General features: G+C 38.7%; 2 protein-coding genes across 7 annotated transcripts in view; one reads left to right on the plus strand and one right to left on the minus strand.

Moving 5' to 3' along the window:
- Nucleotides 1-13,422, minus strand: part of LOC138015264 (putative ammonium transporter 3) — a 33,865-nt gene extending 20,443 nt beyond the window's left edge. Inside the window, exon 1 of one of the 3 annotated variants that reach the window (XM_068862241.1) lies at nucleotides 13,283-13,422. The gene's annotated coding sequence lies outside the window, so the exon portion shown is untranslated. Of the gene's footprint in view, nucleotides 1-8,921; nucleotides 9,241-13,282 lie in introns of those variants that run through there. The other 2 variants (XM_068862242.1, XM_068862239.1) reach the window with 2 other exon arrangements.
- Nucleotides 6,832-20,353, plus strand: part of LOC138015263 (putative ammonium transporter 3) — a 33,637-nt gene continuing 20,115 nt past the window's right edge. Inside the window, exons 1-3 of one of the 4 annotated variants that reach the window (XM_068862231.1) lie at nucleotides 6,921-7,051; nucleotides 7,262-7,468; nucleotides 7,600-7,657. The gene's annotated coding sequence lies outside the window, so the exon portion shown is untranslated. Of the gene's footprint in view, nucleotides 7,469-7,599; nucleotides 7,658-19,527; nucleotides 19,575-20,353 lie in introns of those variants that run through there. The other 3 variants (XM_068862232.1, XM_068862230.1, XM_068862237.1) reach the window with 3 other exon arrangements.

Raw genomic sequence — 20,353 nt, forward strand, 5'->3', positions numbered from 1 at the left:
TGGCCCTTATATTAACACACTTATCCCTGGAATAGAGTTATTACACCTTTCAGGAACCGGCCCCAGGTTTCTAGATTTCGATTTTCATTTTACTTTTAAAGCAACTTTTTTAGAATTATATGGTCATGCTCTAACTGTCGATTCAAAGCATTTTCTTAAATCCCATCTTTACTGAATTCCTTTTCCCAAAGAAAACGCAGTCGGGCTGGAAACATCTGCAATGAAACATGCCTTTAAATCGCGCTTTATAAGATGTTAAAATTACGTCAAAGACACCGACAACCGTTCCTCCCTTCTCATTCTTTATTATGATCAGAGGGGTCAAGATGAAAGCTAAGTAAAGTGTAGGCTGGGAGTCACTAGCAAAAGACTTCTATACCTCTGGTAGCATAAAACGAGTAAGCAAAGAAATCATGATTCCTCTCTTCTCCTCTTCTTCTAGAGAACGTTTATTTTGGGACTTGAATATCTACATAATGACCTGCAAGTTTGAAATTACCAGTTCCAAGCGATTGCACACCGTAACTATGTCAACACGTCTTCTACATAACCTCAAATCTGGTCATTCCAAGTCGTTGTCAGGACGAGAGCGGATAATAAATGTATATCAAAATTTAAAAGGCACGTGCAGGGCGTGCCATTGTTTGTGTTCAGTGAGCGCTGCCTATTGTTCTGTGGCGTTTTCGAAGCCGTCCGCATTGTGATCCTTGTTTAAGTTCTCTTGAACCGTCTATCAGCGCGAAATATACTTTTACGTAAGAAGCGTTATATCACATTTCGGGCGTTTTAACGTGTATAATTGAGAAAACACAAGTACAGACGAAATGCTTTGCTTTTAGGTTTCATCATAATGCAAAACAACACTTCCAAAAAATCGTAGGTGTGAATGCAGCGTGGAGGTGGCACATTCTTCTTTCATTTATCGTTGATCAAAAAAGTTTATACAACAACTACAAACAACAGCGAATTTTTATTTATAATAATCAATTAAGATTTGCTAGCCATCCTGCAGTGGTTGTATATTTTGGGGAGATTCGTTTTGTACCCGTTTTGTACCAAATTCGATATATTAAAATTCAGTCCAAAACAAAAGGCATCATCTCGAGGCTCTGGGGAATAAACTCATACAAATCCTTATATTTATTCCCCAGAGCCTCGAGATGATGTCTTTTGTTTAGGACTGAATTTTAGTATATCAAAATTGGTCTATTCAATTCGCCCTTTACTCCTTCTTAGGAGCATAGGCCTTCAACAGTCTCTCTCCATTCGATGGACTTCTTCCTTCTACGGAATTGAATTCGACCTTAAATGTAAATCTTACCAGTGACAAACTGTCACTTTATTAATATGTCACTGCAAGAGAAAACAAAGAGGGAAGAGAGCTCATCCCCCATATATACCCTTTTCTATAGGTAACACGTCTCAAGTTATCTTTAGATCGACTCCCACGCTTTACATATCTTAATAAGCGGATTAGGCAACAGTCAATCATATTGCAGGAATGTGTTCTCCGAGCGTGGGCTATCCACGCGGAACACGTTCCCGCCATGTGAATGGCTGTTGGCTAATCCCCTTGGGGTATGTACAGCGTGGGAGTATAGATCTAAAAATAACTTGAGACATACTACCTATGGAAAAGAGTTTTATGGGGATACCCTCTCTTCCCCCTTTATTTCCTCTTGGTCACTGCTATTTTGGAATGCCTACCCAGATCGCTCGCAAGTTGAACTAGTCGATGGACTTGAGGAACCTAGCAAACTTTCGATGGCAGTGAGAGAAGATGACACCGGTTTCTAGACGGTAAAATATATCCTTTCCCTGAAAACTGAAGAACTAAAGGTTGAACTAGATAAACGGGGTCTCAAGTAGAGTGGAAATAAGTGTACTTTGGTGGAACGTTTGCGCGCCGCCATGATAAATTATCTGAACATATCTCCCAAAAGTTTGAAAATGACCACAAACACTCACAAGTCAAGGAGAAATTTATCAAGACAAAGTCGCATATCCAAGATCAAGAAATATACTCATTTATAGAAACCAAAGTGAGAGAGGTATGCCGCCATGAAATCGAAAAGCTGAAATCAGAGGCAAGTTCATCCTATGCAAATGAAACCATTTCGTCGCTCTAGAAAGAATATGACACCCTCAAACAAAGGCTGCCATACAAGCATGAAACAGGAAGCTACAATCCTCATCGATGAAAACAAAAGCTTGATGACAGCAATAAGGCTCTAAAACAATGAATTGCAAACTGTATTGAAAGAGAACGACGTGAGATGTTCTCGGCCCAACGAGCAAAGGAAAGCAAAGAAAACTGAACGACCCAATGCTAATGACCCAAGTGACAATGAAAATTCTATGTCAGAAAAAGTACAGACGACTCTATTGATTGGTGACTCCATGATAAAAAAAATATTCAAGAGAAAGCTGTTGGCCATAGGGTAGTGGTGAAGTCGTTCTCTGGTGCCACCACAAAAGCCATGGAGGATTTTCTTAAACCTAACTTGGAATTAGCCAGATCAAGTCGTTTTGCACGTCGGGACTAATATAACGACCTCAAGCAGAAGGAACCCCAGCAAGTTGCCGACTCGATCGTAGATCTTGCTAGACAGTTGAAAACTCATCTGATGCCTCAATCACCATACGATAGCTTGTTTCCAGACGGGACAAGTTCAACAAAGCGGTAACAATAACAAATAAGAATCGTAAGAGTTACTGTCGGCAGAATGGATGGAAACTTATTCAGCATCGAAATATCTCTGAGAAGGGATTAAATCAAGGAGGACTTCATCTTAATGTCAAAGGTAATCAACAGTATTTTAAGAACTTTCAGGCAAGCTTAGGGTGAAATAATGTGCTATCCACTAAAGCTGCGATTATTTAAACTGTGACATGATTGCTACTCGATAGAGCGGTTTTCAATTGAGTATCGAAAGTAATTAGTGAATTACTTCGGTTTTGCATTACTTCACTCAGTGATTGGTTCAAAGTTCTCGCGCCACTTTTTTAACCAATCTGAAGTGAAACCAAAACCAATCGCGGCTTGTACGTGCACATTTTCCCGCGCTTCGTATCGGCTTCGTGTAATTACTTCGAGTTTTGGTTGGTTTACTGGATTGTCTCCACCCTCTTTGATTGGCCAAAGTAATTACTTTGCTTTTGGTTTTACGACACTCGATTGAAAATCGCTCTATGACAATGATAGTCGCAAACTAATGAGTATCACAGATATATATGGCCTGCAGCAGCTTATAACTGAACCAACGAGAATAACGTCCACCTCTGCAATTTTAATTGATGTAGTTGTTACAGGTAAATTTGAAATTCAGGTTTGAAATGATTTCAACCTAGGTAAATTTAATTTTAAACTAGGTTGAAATTGAAAGTAGGAAACATCAACAAAAAGTGCATCAATTGTTGGCAAGTACGTGTATATTGGTAAGTAAATCGGTACTGGAAGGAAGAGGATGTGGTTTGGTTACAATGGAAAAGATTATTTCTCTCTCTCGTTGAAAGATATGCCCCCTAAGGACAATGCGTGTTCGCGCGCGTAGTTCAACTTTGATTACGTCTGAGCTAAAGAAACGAATGCATGATCGAGATATTCTTAAAATTAAAGCATGCAAATCTAACGATCCCAACAATTGGACGCAATTAAAGAAAACTGACAACGAAATATTTTAAATTTCGAGATTAGGTTAGTTAAGCAAGCCTATTATCAAAACACTCTTCGCTCTGACGAAGGGCTAACGCTCGAAACGTCAGCTTTTAGAATCTCTGTACGGTGGCCAATTTACATTATCAACTCCGTTGATAAAACCAAATTTTTGTATACTATTATCAAAACAGCTTTAACCAATATACAGACGATTCAAGGAAGACCTGGCAGACGATCAATGAACTTACTTCCGATCGCATAAATCTGGGAAAACAGTGGTAACTCATCTCTGAAAGTAAATGGAGTATCAATAACCAATCCAACTGTCGTGAGCTTCCGAACGAATTTAATAATCATTTTGCTACAATCGATCCAGAACTTAGCCGTAATTGGTCGGATCTTTATCAGAGGAACATCTACAGCACAGACCAATGTTTTCAGCTGCGTCCTACCAGTGTTAACAAAGTTCTTTCACTTTTGAATAAACTAAAGAAGTCAAAGGCAACTGGTCTTGATAGGATATCTGCTAGGCTCATCCGTGAATGTACAGATCTCATTTGCATCCCTATTTGTGATATTTTTAACTAATGAATTAGTCTAGGTATTTTTCCCGATGATTGGAAATGTGCACGAACAACTATCGCCCAATCTCTGTAATCTCAGTTGTGGCCAAGGTGTTTGAAAGAATTGTCTATGATCAATTATATGCCTATTTAAAACAACACGACATCATCTGTAAATATCACTATGGTCGGGCTTTCGTGCTATTCATTCGACTGTGACGGCTCTTCTTGAGGCCCTGACGAATACATGGGCATATAATATTGACCGTGACAAAATCTATGCTGTTGTATTCCTAGATTCAAAAAAGGCTTTCGACACGGTGGACCACTAGATCCTTTTATCGAAACTAAACCTCTACGGTATTAATGGTATTGCGCATCAATGGTTTCAGTCATGTTTAGGGGACCACACAAAAATGTGTTCCATCAATGGTCTCCTCTCTAGCAGTGCATGGCTCTTAAATTTGTGGTGTCTTCGCGCTCGGGCCGCAAATGACACCACAAGGGCGCAAATAAACAATATTCCCTCAAAAAGTCATGTCATTATCATTATTATCAATAAACAAGGCCAAATGATATCAAGAGGGCGAGTTAAATTAATAATACAAGCTGAGTGAATAACGAATTCAAAGTCACTTCAAATCATCATGTAAGTGTTGATTGAACAAGCTATTAAAGAATCAACTCAGTCCAGTGAACTTATTTAAAATTACCGAAAAAATGCGTAAAATCGTCTATAAATAATAGGCATATCACAAAGTTGAAGCAAGAACCAATCAGCTGCAGGTCTGATAATCCGTTAGCAGCCAGCTGTCAGTCTTTTGCGGCCCGCTGAGCGTGTGTTTTGAAGAGGCCGATTTTCTATTTGGCCGCGTATGTTGATAATAATATATATTAACGATCTTCCCAACTGGCTGAGTGTAAAATTGCGAGCCTCACAGAGGCTGTAATCACAGAGGGCTGTAAAAACTGCTTCCTATGTTGTGCATAAACGACATTTTATAGGCAATCAGGACATCCCCTAGCCAATAAGTACTATTTTATTTGATAAATCCGAATACGTTTTACAGTATGTATGTGTTTGTAAATTTTATTCTTTGTAAATATTCTTTTAATTAGTTAGAACTGATAGTATTTTAATTTAGTGTCCCCTATTAGTAGTCCTTTCAGGGCCAGCTTGAAGACTTGACACTGAAATAAAGTTTATCATCATCACCCGCATCATCATCATCACTGTGTACGCTGATGATGCCCATCTTACATACGCTAGCAACAATGTTCACAATATTCAGAAAAGTTTAAACGAAGATTTAGAAAATGTTCACCATTGGCTAAGAGCAAACAAACTCTCTCTAAATATGACTAAAACCGAGTTCATGTTAATTGGATCTAGGCAGAGGCTAAGTACTGTAACAGTTGCCCGAACACTTGCAAATAATGATTTTCGAGTTATCAAAGTCGCTACTGCTAAATCTCTTGGAGTGACCATTGATGATAATCTCGATTGGGCTGGCCATATGGAGAAGATCACAAAAAAAGTATCTTCTGGCATGGGTGCCATAAAGTAAGGAACCTTGTCCCCCAAGCGACCTTACAACTAATTTACCAAGCTCTTATTCACCCTCACTTTAATTATTTCAATACTGTTTGGAGAAACTGTGGGATAACCTTAAGGAACAAACTTCGAAAACTACAAAATAGAGCAGCCCGTGTTCTGACATTTTCAGACTACGGTGAAGACGCTTGTTACCTGTTTGAACTCGTAGGATGGAAAAATCGAGCACGCCAGCATGAAATTGAAAAAGCCACGATGGTTTATAAGTGTTTACACGGGTTGGCTCCGGAATATTTATGTTCTAGGTTTGCAATACGAGAAACGGCATATAACCTTAGAGACTCCGGCTGAGAATAAGCTTTGCATCCCTTTACCACTGACAAATTATCACAAAAAATAGCTTTAACTGTAGTGGCGCCATCCTATGGAACAAACTTCCGTGTAATGTGAGGCAAGCAGAGTCCCTTACGAAATTCAAATGTCTCCTTAAACAAGTACTCTAGGGCACGGCATTCGTGGAAAGCAGCTCTTTAAATTTTTGTACGTTATTTTATAATGTAGATATTTTATAACGGAAAGCAGCTTTTTATTTAATATTTTTTATAATGTAGATAGTTTATAATTTTCTGGCTGAAGAATCGACCGTGGATAAATAAAGATTATCTATCTATCTATCTACCTATCTATCGATCTATCTATCTATCTACTGATCTATCTATCTATCTATCTAACCCCGTCCAACAGGACTTGACGTCCCAATACTATCACATGAGATCGAGGTTATTTTTGCCAGAATTCGAACAACATAGCGTCCGAACGCTGAAAATCACGTGGCATCTCAATCGATACTCCAAGGACATCCCGCAAGACTGACACGATTAGAATGCGTTCTCCTGGAACGCAATGGCGAAATATTGGTCAATGCCTACAAAATGGACACATGTAAATGACATAGCTATCACTTTTTTTCTCTCTATTTTTGTTATAGCAAATAGATTTTATTTTGACGTGGATTGAAGCAGGTTGGTATTTAAACACCTGCCTCGGAGGATGTGAAGACCAAAGCCCTCATTAACACATTTTGACGTATCGCTGGTTTCAGAATGGGTTTTTCTCATATCGTTTGCTTTCATCTTATTTGTAGTTCCAACATCGAAAGGGAACACAGAGAAATCAGCATGCATCGTACATTATGGATAAAGGGAACCGTGTGGCGCTGCGTCGGTGGGGAAGTGAAACTACGCAGAAAATAGTTTTCTCTTTGCCAGCTTTACAGTTTGTGTTACCCTTTTGCTTGTCCATTGTTTTCTTCGTTCCTGTTTGGTTAATCTGCTCGGATCCGGCCTAAATAAATCTATTTATAGCATTGCCCGCTTTTTTTTCTTTATTTCGTTCGAAAAGTATTGGAGTCTGGCTTTCAGTTGATTGGAGATGATATTTCCGCAATTAACCCGCCAGGAGCTAACACCGTTCAATTTTTTGCAGTGGCAAGTACCAAGAGGCAGCAATTAACCTTGTCTGAAATTTAGCTTTTGCTAAAAGGTTGTCCGCTTTAAGAATCAAAGCTGTCGTCGTGTTGACAGATTTGTCAGCAATCAGGAAGATTAAAAACAGCGCACGTTACAGGTGAAAAGGAAGTTTCAGCAATCTTCAGAAACCCGGCTTCTCCTTGGAACGCTCACAAAAACAGAGGCAAGTGTTTCAAACAAACTGAGTGTCTTCGTCTGCTGACACTCAATGAGAGTAATGTAGAAAAAAATTGAATCTGATTAGCACACACATGCATCTTAATTTGTCCTTTTCATCATTGGTTTCATTTGCAGAGTGGTGTTGGCATTTTCGTCGAGGGGCTTGTTGGTCGATACTAAGGAACTGACTAAGGTCAGTTTTGTTTTTTTCATTTGAAATTAAATATTGATCTGCATTTTTTGTCTAAAAAGCCGCGTGCTAACAACGTTAGAGAGAAAATGCACAGGGAGAAACTATGACTGATTCCACTAGTTTGGGGTTTATCGCGTTCAGTGTTTCAATGTATCACCTGGAACAGATAGTCGTGTTGTCTCGCGCATTAATTAACCGGCTTTTTTAGAGGAGTCTCAGATCACAACACGTCCAGAAAATGATGTTTCGTTCGTCAGCGATGCTAAACTTTAGCCCTTGTAAACGTTTTCCTTTCGATTATCAGGCTATATTTGACAATAGTTGGCAGATATTTCAGATTAGAACTACCAGATTAAATCAGTGCACAGAAAAAATACCAGCGAGAATACAACGGCTCACTTTCTTAGTAGACTGAAACATCTATATATTGCCGATTCGTAGTCCATCGAAGCTTATTTTCACCACTTGGAGCTTTTAATTTGACCATTTTAGGTTATATTTGATTTCAATTTTTGCTTTTGGGGTAATCATTGAGTTGGAATGCCGGAAGACTGGCTTGGATTTTAAATGTAGTTAATTCTATTTTAGGGGTGGCGAATGGTTGTTCAAAAACTCTGGATCTCGCCAAATTTTAGTCGAATTTCACGGGTCTCGCAGTCTCGTTTTTTGAGCGGTTATGTGCATCTCGCAGTCTCGTTTTTTATATGAAGGTGTCAAACACTTTGAAGTCTTGGTCTCGCAATCTAAAAAGTCAAAATGTCTCCGGCTCGCTAAGAAAAACGCTGGTCTCGCCGTCTCGCAAAGTCTCGCATTTAACATTCGCCACCCCTTATTTTAGCAATTCAGGGACTAAAGTCAGCAGCTAAACCACAGACTTAAATATATTGTAAATAAACTATGAAGCTAGTGAAGTCGACATGAAACGCCTAGCAGTTGGGAAATCTAATTTTCTGGTGAATTTTGCTTTCCTAATGCATAATGCTTCCACGTTGCAGAGCGTCCTTTCCAACAAGCACACATAGTTGCTCCTAACTTTTTATTCAGAGAGCTACAATATTACCAACATAACCCATTAGAAGGCATTAAACAAGATGAAAAGTAACTTTCTAATTTTGTGTTTAACTGAACAGGGGACTATTCGCTCAAAATGATTCCTAAATTTCCTTAAGAAAAGGTCCAAATTACGCCTGAGCACTTTTTCCTGAAAAGCTTAAAACCTCCTCTTTGCACGCTGAGATAAATGTTTGAAAAGTAATCAAGTTACCTCGGTGAGCCAGCTGCATGCTTACGTACCCAGTTGATGTTTTGGCGCTTCGGCGTCGCTTCTCGTGCGAAAGATCTCGCGATCTTCTCGTCACTTGTCTTTCCAAGAAGCAGTGTTTTAAGAGCTAAACTTATGAACATACGGCCGCAAAAACAAATCCTTACTGTGGTTAATTAAAGACCAGAATTTCCGATTAAAGATTACGCAGTTTACGTACACCGGATGTTTCCCGAAGACGGAAGATCAACAAAGCAACCTCTCTCTCGCAAGCTGATAATATTTCCATTCCGCTTTGACAGTGAGTTCACGGTACTTGTACAATAATGTCATAAAATGATGAGCAATAAAAAGTTCCCACTTTTTCTCATCACTCAGTTCTTATTCTTAAATATCTTTAACAACTACCTTAATCTAGCTTTTATGTAAAGCAAGTTTACTTTTCAACTGAGAAATGATAGAGGGTTTTCTCTGGTAAAGGAAATGAGAGCGGTGACTTGGTCTTGTGTTCTGACAACTTACAACCGACGCAACGATAAATAATTAACAACTATTCACCGAAGTGGAGGTGGCTAGCGGTGGATATTTACCGAGCCGCGAAGCGGCGAGGTAAATATCCAACGCTAGCCATCAACACAGAGGTGAATAGTTGTTTTAGTATATACTAAAACAGTGAGATAATATACAGCACAAAAAATTAATTTGGATGTTTTCTTCACTTGTCACGGATGCAAATCGGGACGCCATTTTTTCCCGAGTTGCTCTAAGGTAAATAGCACAGGATATTCGGAGTTTGACGGGCCAATCAGCACCCGCGTTCAACGCTATCCACTGTTTTAGTATATACTAAGAGGTGAATAATTTCGTCTTTCTGTTCAGCATTGTCTTATTCCGAAACTACTTTAAAACAAAGGGAGTGGGTGCGTTCGATTGACCATATTCCAGAATAGGAATACATTAATTCGTTTGTACGGAGATTCACCTTAAAGTTTCAAACACCTGCTAAAAGTGCTATTTTAAACATATCTTTATTATCCTTGTTGCTTCAAAACGCCAGACGTACCATTTTAAATCATCACTCCACGTATTCTTATTTCGAACGCCCCCTAAGTTATGTCTACTGATAAAAGGTTTTAACTCTTGCAAGTAGAAATAGAATATCTTTTTCAGGTTTGAGCTGATTTCTTAGTCATCTACTAATTTCTACGGCAAATACACAGGGACTCTTGCTTGGATCATGATTTTAAAGGGCTTTACAAAGTGAGGGAAAAAGCAGAAAAGGGAAATAACTATACTTTTTGAATATTTTGTGACACGTGTCTCGAAATAAAAATATATCGTAATCGTGTTTTTTAACCTTTCCCAGCGCTGCCATCTTGAGTAAGTGTGATATGTTTGGGTTGCCTGTTAGCTTTGGGAAAGTTCAAGGGGGGTTTTGTTTGTTTGCTTGTTTTTTCTGCTTAAGCCCTTAAAGATAACAGTGATTCAAGCAAGAACCCCTTTTTATTTGCCGTAGAAATCATGATTAGCGGGTGACTAAGAAATCAGCTCAAACCTTAAAAAGAACGAATTCTATTAAATAAGTTCTTAATGCAAGAGTTAAAACCTTATATCAGAAGACATAATTTTAATTAGTTTGAAACATAAGGTTGCAAATTGCGTTTTGCCTAAAATCAAAGAAACGTGTTCCTCTAGCAGCTCAATGCTTGTATGTTAGGCTCCAGAAATGGCGCAGCCACTCTACTGAAGAGAGAGCCACGTCCGGCAGAAGAAAAGACTTTCAACCGACCTCGGCTTGCCCGCCCACGTGATGCATCAATCAATTCCAGCGGTGCCCATCCCCCCCCCCCCCCCCCGGGCAACCGCGGGGCATTTGCTGAAGTTGTCAGTCCCGGGGGTGGGGCATTCGCAATTTATCGCGGCCCGGGGACTGGGCATTAGCCTACCCCGGGGCGACCCCCGGGCATTTGACACACGTGTTTTCGAATTAACATGGAAGGTTTATCGGAAAAGACGAGGCCTTCGTTAAAGACTGGCTTGTCCGTCACGGACTCGAAAAACTTGTGGATGTTTTTAAAGGTATATTTTCTCAATTTTAGGTATTTCTTCATTTATACTTGTAAGCATATGAATATATAAAAGCGACAAGGTGAACAAATGTCACAAAACAATCACTGACGTGAAGACTGCGTAAACACGACTACTTCGAATTTCGCATTCAAAACTAGCCTAGCGGAGTTATATGAAACACTGAAGGGTTGCGAATTCAAATGATGCGATCTTCAAGACAGATCTTGCGAGCGTAAAATGCGATGAAAGATCATTTAAGATGTCTTGATTCTTGACAGACAAAGTAGCCTGCGAATACAGGCGCCTATTGGAAGGCGACGATCCCGGGGGCGGGGCATTTGCCCTCTTTCTTCGTCCCCACCCCGGGGCATTTACACAGCTTATGTGTCCTCACCCCGGGGAATTTGTCCATTTAAAAAAAAATTCTAATGCCCGGGGGTTAGCCCGGGGGGGGGGGGGAATGGGCACTGCTGGAATTGACTGATGCATAAACACAATAAGAGGTTTAATTAGACCATCCATTTTTTTTAAGAAAACGTTTGTATCCAAAAGAAATTAATTTTAGAACCGCTTATTTCTGTTGTTAAGTTTTCCGAGGGCATTAGGCTTGAAGTATGATTGTCACTGTATAACTGCACATTGTCTTGATACAGACTACCAGAGTCGTCGCGACGGGCATTGAATTGAAATTACTAGTTAATCGAACCAGTCTTAAGCAGCTCTGCGACAAACAAATGTAGTTTTGTATCAAACACATTTTTGAATGTATCAATTCGGCAATCCCAAAATCACGCGGCTCCTGTGATATCACAGAAAAAACTTTGAAATTTACAAATTGCTACGGCTTCGCTCTTACCTCTTGTTAACAAACCAAACTACTCCAACTGGTTTAATGTTTCATTTTCCCCATGCACTAAAATGCTCGTTTGGCCCATAAAATTGACTAAAACTTGTTCACAGATATTGCTCACTATACTAGGGCTTTTTTGTGTTAATTCGGACTGATTAACGTTGTTTGAACGCTAACAAAAACGTCCTATAGTGGTATGAGAACACCGTACATGCAAAATATTTAAATTCAGCAAAACATAATCCTTTAAATCATCCATTATTCTACCGTCAATCCTTTAATATTATAGAAAAAATCGAGTGGGTTGTGTAGTTGACTATTTCTTGAAAATTACTTGATAAAATAATCTTTCTCTTATAGTGCAACGCGCCATACCGTGGCCACCCAACAAACTTTCACATTTGCCAACTATGTGTAAATATCAATTCAACAAAACCATGCAACGGTGTTCAACTTACAACCGTACGAACTTTGCAAGGAGGCGGCAATCAAATTCGCAAACCCTTGTTGGCAGATAATTTGTAAAAAAAACACCTTGTTAGGTGGCCACGGTAAGGCGCGTCGCACTGTAAAAGGCATTTTTTGTATTTTTCACTCTCTTTCTCGGGAAACTGCCACTGAAGATTCTGGAAAAATCCCCAAGCTTTTGCCTCACTGAAATGCTCAAAAAAATGTTGGCATTATGTACAAAAGAATATTTCACACAGTTTCCACTTTGCATGATGATGGAAGCACAAAGAGCACAAGAAGTCACAAAAATCGTGCCACACAGGGGCGACATTTCCTTCGCGTGCTCTCCCGAATATCAACATGAAATAACCTCTTCATTACAACACGAGAGAAAAAATCGTTCACAGCATAAACTCCTAGAATATTTTAATTCATTCCAAAGATAAAGCGACTCTGAGTACAGAGGTCATCACAGGTGTTCCTTGGATTATTTTGCCAGCTTATCATCTTCGCCTAAGGTGAAATGTTATGAGAGATCCTCTTCGGCAGCTAAAATCTTGCAAACAGAGTTAATTTCGTCTTTTAAGCGCCGGGAAGAACTTCTCTGTTGATGCAAAATTCCAAGCAACATGCAGGTGGGAACTGCGAGGTTGGTGGATCTGAGCATTTTGAGTGTTTGTTTTGTTTGTTTCATGGTTCAAAAAACTGGATTCAAGTACTTTACGAGCATGGGACGAAATTTCTGTTTAGAAGCACTTATATTTTGCCCGGCCTTCTACTTCTCGAACGCTTCATTTCCTTATTTTAAAACGGCAACAGAGAAGAATCACTGGATTCTCAAACCAACGTGATCGGATAATTTTTCTTCATTAAAGCGAGAAACGTAATGCAGCAAAACACGAATCAGCGAAATTCTAGCCGCTTATAAGGTTTAACTAATCTTTTCCATGTTTTGCCCTGTACGGAGATGGAAAATTTAATTCAAAACACTCACCGTTTAGAATGCAGATGAAGCCCTTTTATTCGGATCGATTTTCCCTGATTCTATCCTCGCCGTTCGCTTTGATTTTATTCGATCTTCCCGGCCTCAGTGATTCTTTCGATTTCCTGTCAGTCAGTGGCCGACAGTTTTATGCATGAAATGCCTCAGTATTGACGCTTTGTGTCTCTGCAAAAACTTTTTATTTACCGAAGAAAAAGCAGCGAGCCGGCGGTCTGATAATAAAATGTTTAATTAGTGAACCAAATCGCTCTATGGCATACAGCTGGTATTTAGCTTCAAGCAATTGTCTGAGCGCCGAGCGGCTGTTGAATAGCAACAAACCCAGTCTTTGATATCACATTGTTCTCGTTGAATATAAGGCAACTTTTCGCTGCTTTTTCTACTTCCGACGTTATCCGAGGATCGCTGAGTGTGCGCAAGACTCGATAGTTGCCGAAAAGCCCTGATCATCATTAACCCACCGAGATGTCTGAAAATGTCATATTAATTGCTATTTCGCACGGAAAATTGACAACACAAAGTAATTTGCGATCGTTTACTGTGCGACCATTACTTTACTTGGATGTCCAGAAGACGACCTGCAAATGATTCATCCGTACGTAATATTCACTCTAATGCGGTCCCATTAGATGGCAAGTTTAATAATTTGTGGGGAGTAGAAAATCATAAATCATTCTTTGGTGTGTCGCAGTTGAGCCCTAGTGTAATCAATGCACCAATACTTTCACTGCTTTGAGTGCAAACTTTGATTCAAAATGGAGAAAAAAACAATAGCATTCGTGTCCTAGCTGAAACTGAACAGTACCGCCTCCAATGGAAGATTGAAGGTAAGATCACAGCTTTTCTGTTTCAACTTTCCGAGGTCGTTCAGTTCGCTTTTTTGAAAGAAGACATTTTTTGTCAGAGTTTTCAAAAGAATTGAAGAATGTCCAGGCTAAGCTGGATTAACCACTGAGAGAGAGAACATGTATATGATGTAGGTCAAATCCGTTTTTATCTACAGTAGATTAAATTGGTGATCTTCATTTACCTAGGTTGAACATGATATGCACTCTGCCTTTCCTAGTTAAAAGCAGCTATCAACCCCTCAAAAGGGACTGAAAACAGCTACATCTTCCCTCAAGCTCTGCCTTACACATTTCAACACATCTTCTTAATTTTTCGTATGATTTTATCGGTTTTTGTATTTATACATTTATCCATTCTGACGTCTCAACATTACAACAAAGTAAGGGAACAAAGAACTGTACTACGTACGCACTTACCGGTACTCGAACTGAGACCATCCAGATCAATTAGTCATGTGTCTTCACCGCTACACGACAACGACGAACATGCTCAACCCAACCCAGTTCTTTTTGTTATCTCCTTTTGTCAAGAGCCATAATGGGCTATGGCTATGGCTCTTGCTTTTGTATAATAGGTCAATTAATATCTAGGCTTAAACTAGGCTTAAATTAGGCTCCAAAAAAGTATTTTCAATTCATCTGAGTGCGTATTCAACCTCAGTAAAATGAGGATCACCGATTGAAAAACAGATTCAACCTGAGAAAGGATTTCCGGCAACATATGTATCTGGCTAAGAATCTATTCGTCAATTTTCTCATTTTTGAGTAGATACTACCACCTTCGCACTTAGTTCCATTTTCGCTTTTCGGAAGTAAATCTACACCTAAACTGAAAGCATTTCAAGGCACATTAAAAAAATTACTAAAAATTTCTCATGTCACATATCTTTCTAAATTACAAAATTGAGTATTTGGTACAGAAATAAAGAAATGAAAACATATAGGCAGGCTCCTAGTATATAATTTTTGCTTAATTTCACCGTTTTCCGATCATGTTAATTGAAATGTACTCTTGTTTTCCGTTCTAACTTTTACCTGACACATGTTAAGCCCGTCAATATGCTTGTTCATTATAATTTCAGCATTTTTCAACGATGCACATTTTGATAATAAAAATGTCATTATCATGGAAGTATCCAGACAGGATTTATCATTTCAAAATATAGGCACGCAGTGTGTGCACATAGTCGAAGGCGCCGTCGGCATGGAAATTTTATCCACATTGAAGCCGATTGATCGTTATTTTTTCAAATGTCACTGACCCACTTATTCAGATTGACCTAGATTATTGTAGTAACCGTAACAATAGTGTAGTAGCGTATATTTTGACAATTAAAATTCATAATGGGTAATAAGTAGGAATGATGGCAGTACATGTAATGCTTCACGAGTTCAGTCAAGCCATGATGCCGAATCAAATCTTTACGTGTCAGGAAAAACCACAGCGTGGAGGCACCTATCTCCTTGAAGGTAAACCATAAGTAAAGGCGAAACTTTAACTAAGTGTGTAATACTATTTATTTAAGTCACGAATAACCTTATTCATCATCGCCAAGCATAAACGAAAACCGTGCGTATACGCAAGTTCGCATTGACTTTTCCACAAATTTCTCGCTCGTGGAAATTGTAATGATCATAAACATTACAGTGATATTCTGTTTATTTCGGTAACGACCCATCCAAATTTCTCCAGGGAACTGGTTCGGTTTCTTATCTTCTATCATGCAATTAATTAATTAATTAATTAATTAAAGAAACCGTGAAATGAGGAATAAGAGACACACCGTTTGCGTAGAAAGCTGGTATGTGAGATGAGAAATGGACAAATGGAACGTTGACATTCTCTTCAACTGTAATCTGCTTATGGAAATGCGAACAGTTATAGCAAAAAATGTCAATAGACCTAATCGGCTAACTCAATGTCGTACCCAATTCAAATCTCCCGGGATTAAGAAGCTTTGTGTGTTGTATTTGCATAATAATGAAGCTTTCATATTTAAATGATATGGAAATACCCGGAACAAAACGTTTCATTCCCAAAGGGTTTGAATTGGGTACAATGTACAACATTGAGTAAGCCGATTAGGTCTATTGTCTAGGTGAAGCAGAAAAATTCCTTGGTAGATATTATTTTTTCGGAGAAAAGTGCATGGTTCAGTTAAGAGTTCTGTTACTTTTTACTACTGAATAACAAACAGTTGATATATAATGAGTCAATCGATCCTTACACAAACGTTTTTCAATACAAAGATTCCGTTTCAAGATCGTTGAGTCTCCTATTTAGTCTTTCTGTTCCTTGTTTTCAGAAACAATTGAACACACATTTGTTTATTGAGAACACTCTATGCCTATACAGAGGAATAAGGATTTGGACTAATTAGTCGGAATTGTTTTGCCAGAATTGAATATTCCAAACATTATACTAGGTGTCGACTCAGAAAAACACAGCCCTGTCATAAACCTTGTTTTCACACTCTATAAAATATTTTTTTATAGGTTCAGATGGGGGTCAAATCCCTAATTTTCAAGTTTTCAGGGGCACCCAACGATAATGTTCGGTGAAATTTGTGTTCGGGAGAGTCAAGCTGTTCTAAGAATTTCGGTTCTTCGTTGCCAAACATGTACAGCTATAGCTTTCTTTACTAAAAGATCACCTAAAAGATTCGCAACCTTGGGATAAGTAGTCCCTTACGTTTTCGAAAGGAGTATTTTTGCACTTTTTGGCACTTAAAAAGGTCACCTAGCAGTTTCGGATGAGCAAATGATTCGCAGGGAAGTTCTTAGAAGGTAATGTTCAGCTAGGAATTTCTGAATTGAAGATTTCATTCCCAAACATTTTCGGACAATTCAATTTTCAGCTAAGATATCCGAACAGATCAAATTCTCCTAGGTGATAAAAACATCTGTTTAGAAAGGACATCTCTCAAAGGCTTTTGACTTAATTTGCTCCTTGGGTCCCCTTGAGTTTTGATCAATCAACTCAGATACTATGAAGTAATATAACGTAAAATTGCCAGCAAACGCGATAAACTAACTTATCATTCTGAAGCAATGGACCAATCTCCTCTCTATCTGGCGAGGCGACTGATCCATTTTTCTAATATTATGCCGTAGCTTGTGTAAAGACCACTCCGTGTTGTAGATATTTGTAGTGTGTGGCAATGTATGTAACGGTCGTCTAGTTCAATAGTTTTATTGTATGTAATGTTTTTTTTAGTATTTTTATTATTAGCTACTTAATAACCGAGGGTGAGGTCGTTACAGCAAAATCTCAAACTGAGGCCTTGCCATTGACTGAAAGATAACGAGGTACATACATGCAGCTAGACTGAGGTTTGAGAATTTGCTGTAACGACCGAACGGTCAAGGTTATTAAGTTGTTTATTATATGGCTAACAAAACGGTTCTAAAGGAGAAAAAAACTAATTTGCATAATCCATAATCGGCCCTTGGGCATTACGGGAGAATAATGCCCCAGCGCTTAGCTTAGCCAATCACGGAGCCCGTTATATCGGTCAGAGACACTAGCCATACATTAATAAAACAAAAAAAGCAAGGTGACATACGCTTACACCAACCCGATGTGGCCAACGCATGACGCATGCGCACAACCATTTCAACTGGTCAATTAGCAGCCAGGGACAGCTATTTCGGCCTTGCTGGGCCTCATCAGCATGGCGTAACTAACATACCGGGCCGGCGTTTCAGACACCCCTTTTAGTGTCTTGCATGTAAAGCTGTCACTTAAATGGGTGCCTAAAACACCCGTCTGGTATGTCAGCTACGCCATGCCGATGAAGCCCAGCAAGGTCGAAACAGCTGCCCATGGCTGCTAATTGACCGGTTGAAATGGTTGTGCGCATGCGTCATGTGTTGGTCACATCGGGTTGGTGTTAGCGTGTGTCACCTTGTTTTTTGTTGTTTTTTACATATAATAATGTATGTTACTTATTTTTGCAATATCAAACAAAAAAAAAAGAAAATTCAGTTGACACCACAAGCTCCATGCCCTTTTGACCGACCTTCTTTGGTCCAGTAAACTTTGATTTCAGAGTTGCCGGAATCTTGTTATGTTTCGCAGAAAGACAAGAACGAGTTAAGGACGGTGCCTACTATTGTTATTGCGCATATGTTCTGCGCATCGCGAGATACTCGGATTTCCTATCGGTGATGCTTACTAATACAGGAATATTTTTGCGCGGTTTAAAACTATCCGAAAAAAGTAGATCTTAGTAAGTACTCTTGCTTTCCAAAAAGAAAATTGGGGGTAACCATGCATTTTTGAGAGATAATTAAGTTTCAATTTGAGAAAGAACGCCATAAATTGCTTTGTATTTTAAAATATTATTCATGAATTATCTTTGAAAAATGCGTGGTTACCCCCAATTTTCTTTTTGGATTTTAATAACACTTGTTAAGATCTACATTTCCTGCATAATCACACACCGGGGCAAAAATATTGTTAATTAGTAGGCACCGTCCTTAATCACTCCAGGAATTGAACATCCCCCCCAAATCGATTCATATTACATGTACAGGTATTATCAGAATTGAGAGTGTACCAATGTAACCATACCCTGACAACGTGTAATTTAATCTTGAAAGTAGCCGGGCGCAAAAAGCTAGCGAATTAAAACACGCTGAGAGGTGGCCGTCCTCACGTCGAAGAGCGGACATGTAACGCCCAACATACAGATAAAGGAATAATCTATCACTTGAGCTTTCACCCACCTCCTGCCAGAATCTCAGAGTGGCGCCTTGAACTCGCGTGATTATTGGCTTATTTGATGGTGGCGTCAACTGAACACGGAGATAAATGAATTTGAGAGGAAACATTTTACGGATCGGACTTGGATGAATCGGCAGAAAATTGAATCTGGATATATTATAACCACCTCAATTAAGGTTAGAAGTTCCGTTTGTCAAAAGCCGTGAAGATCATTTTATTGGTCGATCTCAAACTTAATCAACAAAATTGAATTTGCTTTCTTTGTAACTATTATCTCAATTTGCAAGGCAATATATTCTATTTATATCCTAGCTGTCAGACTCGCTCTTAACAGATTTCTCACGCCAGAAACTCTAAATACAACATTTTGGTATTGAAATTTCTGCTTTGATCTTAGTCTGGTCTGGATTATTCACTATCGCGGGCTAGCAAAAACTATTGTCTTAGCGATTGGCTTTCAAAATTGCTTTGAATTATTTTTATTCAAGAAAGCTGTTACTCAGCGACGGAAAACATATAATTTGCCTTGTTTAACGTATTTTGACACGCGCTTCAAACGTATTCAACAATGATATTGACGGTTCAGCTAAAACAGTTCGTTTTTGGAAAACAACAACAAATCAGTATGCCTGACTGGTAACAATTGAAAGTTATTCATACTGAGCCGTTCAAAAACACTCTTAACTGACAATATGTGATTTCAGTGGTGAGTCCTCAAGTTGATATGTGATGGCAATCTTTATTGCCTTGGCCTTTGTTTGTTTAGTTTTTCTCAGCAAAATTTATCGATAAAATTTTAGCATCTCAATAAAGAGTCATTTCCGACTCAAAATGCATTTAGCACAACGTGCATTAATTTTACCTTCTATTCATAGAGGGAAGAAAATGACGAAATTTCTTTGTGAAATTCGTCCATTTTTTCTGTAAGGGTTTTTCAGTTTGAAATTTTTAAAAAAATCGTGCGCAATTTTGTAAATTGATGTTGGGCCAGCCTATAAGAAGAAATTGTCAAAATTGTAAATTGTCATGCAATGTTTGTTGCCGGATATCGTGTTGTTTTGGCACACTTTGCGTCTCGGTTGTGCCAGGGTATGTGCTTATTTTGGAATTATATATAACATCAACCAATGTTAAACAGAAAATCTTTCTATAACTGAAAAATTAAAAATTTCATGATTTTAATTATCATTTGAGAGAGACACTCAACAGAACACCTGCCGATTTTTCATTATCTTGGGAAAAGCACTGACATTGACTATGAAACAGAAAAGTTAGCTGCACTTGAATCACTTTGAATTTTATTGGCAAAACGTTTTCAACATCTTTGTCCTTACTGCAGACTACCCTTCATTTTGCCAAAGTTGAAAGCTAAAATCCAGACGTTGTTCCATGATTCCTGGGAAAGGGAACTAACACGTATGTAACATTTGCTATAAGTTGAGCAGTTTTTTTTTTTTTACCACTTGCGAATTTCAAACACTGAAC

This window comes from Montipora capricornis, chromosome 9 (genome assembly GCF_036669925.1).
Source record: "Montipora capricornis isolate CH-2021 chromosome 9, ASM3666992v2, whole genome shotgun sequence".
Taxonomy (NCBI): domain Eukaryota; kingdom Metazoa; phylum Cnidaria; class Anthozoa; order Scleractinia; family Acroporidae; genus Montipora; species Montipora capricornis.